The sequence below is a fragment of the Xyrauchen texanus genome, chromosome 16 (genome assembly GCF_025860055.1).
Source record: "Xyrauchen texanus isolate HMW12.3.18 chromosome 16, RBS_HiC_50CHRs, whole genome shotgun sequence".
In the NCBI taxonomy this organism is placed as follows: Eukaryota; Metazoa; Chordata; class Actinopteri; order Cypriniformes; family Catostomidae; genus Xyrauchen; species Xyrauchen texanus.
The window spans coordinates 10,825,290-10,832,807 of NC_068291.1; positions in this window are offsets into that span (position 1 = coordinate 10,825,290).

Consider the following 7,518-nt stretch of genomic DNA (forward strand, 5'->3'; position numbering starts at 1 on the left):
CCTCTTCTTCCTGAGACGGCTGAGGAAGTTTGGAATGAACCACCACATCCTCACACGGTTCTACACTAGTACCGTAGAGAGCATCCTGACTGGCTGCATCACCGCCTGGTACGGCAATAGCACCGCCCACAACTGCAAAGCCCTGCAAAGGGTGGTGCGAACTGCCAGAAACAACATTGGAGGTGAGCTTCCCTCTCTCCAGGACATATATATATACCAGGCGGTGTGTGAAAAAAGCTCGGAGGATCATCAGAGACTCCAGCCACCTGAGTCATGGTCTGTTCTCACTGCTATCATCAGGCAGGCGGTATCACAGCATCAGGACCCGCACCAGCCGGCTACATGACAGCTTCTTCCCCCAAGCAGTCAGACTGTTGAACACTTTAGCACTGCACTTTATTAATCTATAATCTCACACTGGACTGTCAACATATTCTCCTCAATACTTCATATATATATATATATTTCATATACTCTTTACTTATTATATTGTATATTGTGTATTCTATATTGTGTGTTGTTTACTGTACATTGTATATAATTATTGTGTTGTGTAAGTATTTGTACATTTGATATGTAAACTGTGTTGTGTAAGTATGTTGTTTACTGTAATTGGTATATGTCTCGTCACTGTCATGACTGCTATGTTGCTCGGAACTGCACACAAGAACTGTTGCACTTGTGTACATGGTAGTGTGACAATAAAGTGATTTGATTTGATTTGATTTGATTTGAAGGGAGAGTTAGCTGCTGCTTACAGATACAACTGATGTTCACACTCTCTTCCAGACTTGCAACCATTGCAGCAGGTGATCAATGGATGCAGCAATAGTCATGTATTTAGAGAAGAGAGGAAATGCACATTTTGCTGTTATTATAAAGAATATTCTTAAATTATATTACACATTATTTCATTTGCTTTATTATTTATTTGCATTTTTGAACCAGGTGAATTTTGAATGTGACTTCCAAAAAAAGTATTTGCACATTTGGTTAATTTAGTTGTAGTAATTAAGGTATTGTTTGTCTAAAACCAATAGAAATATTTATTCACATGTCTTGAGTAACACTTACCGTTATTGGTGCTGTGGATGCGTTTATTGTTAAAAGGAAATTAATTGCATACATTTATGCACTGTTTGTCACCTTTGTCTTATAGAAATCTTACTTTGATGGTAATTATATTTGTTTTTGTATGTTTTTGTTTGATTAGTTGTTATTTACTTCCTGTGGTGCTGAAATAAATGTAATCATGTAATTTTCTCCAATAAACTGATTTAATCAGATGATGCATTTCCAGTAGTGCTGTCTTGTTAAACACTTATTTACACTAAAGACACAAGACTCCAGCCATGTTGTTTTTTTATTTTTATTTTCATTTCTTTCATTCATTCATTTTTTTTATCTGAACAGGTGCGTAGAGAGTAGTTTTTTGTCAGCGGTTACAAGGAAGTGTATGGCTGTGCTCACTAGCTGCACAGAAATACATTGCACTGTCCTCTGTAGATATTTCGGATATACCCAGAGATGCATTACTCGTAGCAGGTCCTGAGATTTTAAATCGTGTTTTGAATTGTTCCTCAGGAGAATGTATATTAGTACGGAGTATTCCAATAAGTTCTAAAGAACCACCATAGCTCTTCTGTTGATACCAGTACATATTTGGATAGCTGTTGTCACCGTGATGACAAAAAAGCTTTGCCTCTCTCTCCTCCACTTTCCGTAGAAGATGTTCAGGGGACTGTTGAATGATGAGAGAAGAAACCACACAAACTAAAAGAGGGTTAGGTGTGTACAACACTGCATGCAGAAGAACTTAGTTTCTTTTGCACTGGGAACTTACCGGTTAACCAGAAAGTGATTATGGTGAAAATGAGTGTCCTTGATGAGTGTATCATGATCATTATTGGTTAACCAAAGCAACAGAATAACTGAATACATAAAGCTGAGAATAAGACTAAATTCAGTGTTACTGATGTCTCTCTAATGTTTGTTTATTCTGCGTTCATACAATATTTCAACTATCACTATTGCAAGTCTCAAGAAGCCAGACATTTTACTAAATGACAAAGTCTGTTCTCATTGCAGCTTAATGTGGCCAAGATCCACCCATAAGAAGATATTGTCTTCCTGACATGTGATGTGACAAACCACAGTTCATCTTGTTTTTCTGTGCCATTTAGGGGAGGGGTTTATCTGAAATAAATTATACCACAATAAAAGACCAGCATGGATATATATATATATATATACAGTTTGGAAAAAATAAATAAATAAATAAAACAATAAAATAAATGACTGTCTCCGAATTCACAGTGAGATCAGTCTGCTGGGTAGCCTGAAATTGCATCGGCTATGAGTAACAAGTAAAGAGTAAGCTAACAAGGCTGGTATGCAAAAAGCAATGAAAAAAAAACAACTTTAATGGTATGAAATGGGATAGCTCCATGCTCATGCTCTGTTTATGCTGAAGGGTTTACTATGAAGGATGCTATGTAGGGCTGGGATAAACGATTATTTTTTAAACGATTAATCTAGCGATTATTTTTTCGATGCATCGATTAATCTAACGATTCAGTTTTTCAGTCCGATTCGATTTCGATTCGATTAATCGACTTGTGACAACACCGGTAATACCTGTTTCATCGGGGGTAGGGGTGTATAAAATGTAAAAAAAAAAAACATTTGCCGGGAGTTTGATTGACTGGCGATCTGATCAATCAATCATAATACGCCATTTTTGTCCGACAAAGTAGTCAGGAGAGAGAAGATTAACGTCGGTGGATTTGAATTTGAATAATGGATTGTAGGCTACTGTACTGACGTCTTTCCGCGGTTAAAACAACAGTCCTTCTGATGTAGGCTACATTCATGTTTAGCCTATTTGATGCTAAAATTAACCAAGGAAAAGATGATCGGTTCACGAGCAGCTTGAACTGAGGCAATCTGTCACGACACATTAAAGAGCCACAAAATAGTAGGCCTATTTATGGTTTAATTTTCTTTGAATGACCAAATTTGAAAGTTGAGACTTTATTAAATGTTACCTGCTTGGTCCTGTCTGTCAGCGCGTTGTCAGTGTCCTCTATGTATTTTTCACGACATTCATAGCTATAAGCGCATTATTAATAGCTATAAGCGAAAACTTTAGGTGTCGACAACGTATTATAGCTTACTCCAACATCGAGTGCAAAGTGGGGAGTTGAAAAAAAACTTATGGTGCTCTGTCATCTGCGGCTGCTCCCGGGTGGCGCTAGAATGGAAGGCCATTTTGCAAAGATGACATATCACGGAAATTTTTCCTTTTAAATTAAATAATTCCTATACTTTAGAGGAACGAGTGCATGCCGCCTTGCACTTCTGATAGTCTGAGGAGCCACTCGTGTTGGCGCCGGCGCCGCCATATTTGTTTTGGGTCTGACAATTCGACGCGCATATTTTGCGTCGACGTCATCCCAGCCCTAGTGCTGGTGCATTGCCGTGGTGCTAGAATGGAAAGCCATCTCCATTTTGCAAAGACGACGTATCACATAATTTTTTCCTTTTAAATTAAAGAATTCCCACACTTTAGATGAACGAGTGCGTGCCGCCTTGCACTTCTGGTAGTCTGAGGAGCCACTCGTTTTGCTTCTACTCTCCGGCGCCACCATCTTTGTTTTGGTCTGACGAATCGACGCGCATATTTTGCGTCGACGTATTTTTTGCGTCCCAGCCCTAATGCTATGCTGTGCTATGATAAATTTGTTTGCCCTCTATTAAACCCTACATGTAAACATATGATGGAGATGATAATTGTTAAATCTACTTTTAACGTCATATTACCAGTTTTGGCAAACACAACACCAGCCTTGTTTTTAATCTTTTATTATGCAACAGGTGCAGTTTTTGTCAAGGGTTACAGAGATGTGCATTGCTGTGCACAGAAATACACTTTGCTGTCCCCAGAAGATATATTGGATATGAGAAGGAATACATCCTGTGTAGCATGTCCTGAGATAGTGAATCACAATTTGAATTTCTCCTCATAAAGTTGTTCTTTATACTGAGGAATCCAATAAGCTCTAAAGAACCACCATAGCTCTTCTGCTTATACCAGTACATATATGTATAGCTGAGGTCACCATGACGACAAGACAGATTTGAAACTGTCCGTAGAAGATATTCAGGAGACTGTTGAATGATGGGAGAAGATGCCAAACAAACTGTAAATGGGTGAGAAGAAACGCACAACAAAGCATGGAATCTAAAGAACATAGATGTTTAAATTGAATTTCAGGGATGCTTACCTGTTACCCAAAAAGTTAATATGGTTAAAATGATTGATTTGATCATGCTTGTTAACATTAAAACAAAGCATTAGAATAAATGAGGAATAAAATCTGAGAACTAAAGTAAATTAGTTGTTGCCTCTTTAATATTTGCTTCTGAGTTCATAAGAGATTATGGTTTCCTCAGAGTCTCATATAGCAAGACCTTTGACTAAAAGGCAATGTTCTGGTCCACATTGCAGCTTATTCTGGCCAAGATATTTATTTACTTATTCCGCCCATTAGGCAATATTGTAACAAAAGATCATGTGACTGAAATGTAAAGAGACGAACTACAGTTAATTTAGTTTTATTTGCCGTGTAGGGACGGATTTATCTTAACCCTTGTGCATCCTTGTGGACATTTTTGGCTTTTTCAGTTTTGTTTTTTTGATAACTTTGTCTGTGTTAATGCTAACTGCATAACATTTTCCACAGGTGTGAATTTTTATTGGAATTTTAATATTTCACCCTATTTTCTTTAAAAAAATATTTTTTGCACTAGTTACACAAAATACTCCCTCTTAGCGTCGTTTTGGACAAAAATGGCACATTGAAACCCATTAAAACTGCGATTTTTAATCCCAGTGCCATTTAACTATAAAATTATGCAATCTTGTTTAACATGCTTTCATTATGTTGGCAAGGCTTCAAAATTTACATTTTAAATATTTTTTACCAGATCGTGCCATTTTTTCAGGTTTGGCATATCATCGCTTTTGTTGTTGTTTTCTGCTGTTTTTGGCTTATGCATATTATAGAGCCAATTAGATACATTATGAATATACAATTGTGTGAGTTTGTTGGTATGGATTTCAGAGTGTGGTTTGTATGTGTCTGAGGCTCTAATAGTAAAAATAAAAAAGAATTATGTTTAGCATTTATTAAATTGAAAATAATTATAATTATTATATTTTTTATAAAAAACAACAGTGGCATTATGTAAACAAACCGGCATTTAAAGTGTTAAAATTCTGAAAATAAATGAATGTTTGGTAATTATGATTAGAACTGATGCTGGTTAAAATATAAGTCAGTGAAAGTAGAAAAAATATTATTCTATAATATTTTTATGACACTTTTTGACATGGCCATTTTTGTCCATTATGGACCTAAGTGGTAGCTTTTTTTAAATCTGATACTGCATAAAAAATATGAAAGCATCAAAATGAATGTTGTTGTTAATCATTGATATATCCGAGGCTCTAATAATCAAAGAAAAAAATTCTGCTTAGCATCTATTAAATTGAAAATAATTACTATTTTTCATTTTTTCCTAAAAAAACAACAGTGGCATTATGTAAACAAACCAACGTTTAAAGGGTTAAAATTCTAAAAATGAATGATTGTTTGGTCATTATGATTAGAGCTGATGCTGGTTAAAAAAATTATGTCAGTGAAAGTGGAAAAAAATATAAATCTATAATATTTTTATGACAGTTTTTGGACATGGCCATTTTTGTCCATAATGAACCTATGTGTAACTTTTTTTAATTGATGCACAAGGGTTAAATAGATTTTACCACTGCAATATAAAAATGCCATTTAAATAAAGAAATGGTAGTCTCTATAAATGGTTGTACAGAAGTCACTGAAAAAACAAAAACAAAAAATGTTTGCACAGACTTTCGGATTCAAACTTCTGTACTTCCAAAAGTGAAAATGACTGATTATTACTCACTACTAAGTTCCGCTATTAAAATAGTATTAAAGAAAAAAAAAATTTGGTGACTTGTAAACATGAGTTTGTTTTTAGAAAGAGAAGCAAATGCATGTTTGTTACTCCCAGAAGTATGTCAGACAGTTAGATTAGAACTTGCCAGATCAAGAAAGTGCTTTGCCTTTTTTTGTGCAAGATGCATTTGACAGTCAGCTATTGGACTGTGGGTGTGCTGACTGAGGCTGAGACTAACTATCACTTATCTATATGAAATTAAGTGGATTCAGAAACTGCTGTTGACCTCAATTCACTGGGTTGCCAACCAAAGTACAGCCATGTCATGTAATGAGGGAGGGTTTTTTGAGCACAGACTCAATGTTTAAAGCCACTCCCGTGGCTAATAGAAGGTCAGTAGGAGTTTGTCTAACAGTTAAAGACATAGACAGACCTGAAAGGCCATTATACAGAAACTTAGACAGGTTGAACTACAGTCAAGCTGAAGGTAAGTGTCTTCATGCAATATTGCTTGTCTATCCTACAAAACAATGCAACAGGAAACATTTAACTGGCTCTTTTTAATATGTGGGTGGAGCTGAATTATGCAATTCACAGTTGCACTCATGTTTGTTAGCACTTATACTGACGCCTGGTGGACTTCATGTTTAGATTACATTGAAGTGTTCTGTAGAATTGTACAGTAGAAACATCAGTGACATTATAAAGAACTGGAAATCCCTTTCATTAGTGTATACTGTCCATACAATACTTAGCTTCTTGGTCTGACACACACAAAAAAAGGAAAAAGTAAACAAAACAAAAGAAAAAATGGGCATGAAAAATAAATTACTTTATTATGTAAGAAGAGAACACAGAGTGCATACTATAGACATGAAACTTCCACAGCTATGCAGAAAATCAGTACCATAGAAAAGAGTCAATTATACAGTTTAGCATTATACAAAAATATTGCAGATTGACCAATCAAAATCAAGTATTTTTACCTGCAACACATATAACCAACTTAGGTAAAATGTTATATTAATGTTCACTTTCTTAAAGGATTATACAGTGTGTTATTAATGACTAAGTAATTTTCAAATGCATTACAAATCACTGAAATGCAGTTAACAACATAATAAAAAGGTCAACTTTCATGTAATACTTGCCAAATAGGGATTTTTTTTTTATTATATTTTATGAATACCTAATAAATACTTACATTAATCAAAAACATACAATTTTCTACAGTCTGCTTTGTGTTTATACTGTATTCATTACTGTTGTCACATTCCTTGTTGATGTCAAAATAATGGTGCTACTCCGAGTGAAGTCCCAACTTACCCACTCCTAATACATAAAGTCCTTTTCAAAAGCTCTTTTGCCAGTCTTTATGCTCATTCACAGCATATATAATCTAATAAAGCCTGATGACCATTAAACAATAGAGAACTTTATGTCAGTACATACTGGTAGATTTCTAATATTGACGACTCCTTAATACATTCTTTATATGTGCCCACATTACATTAATGCAAATTTATATTGGTTACT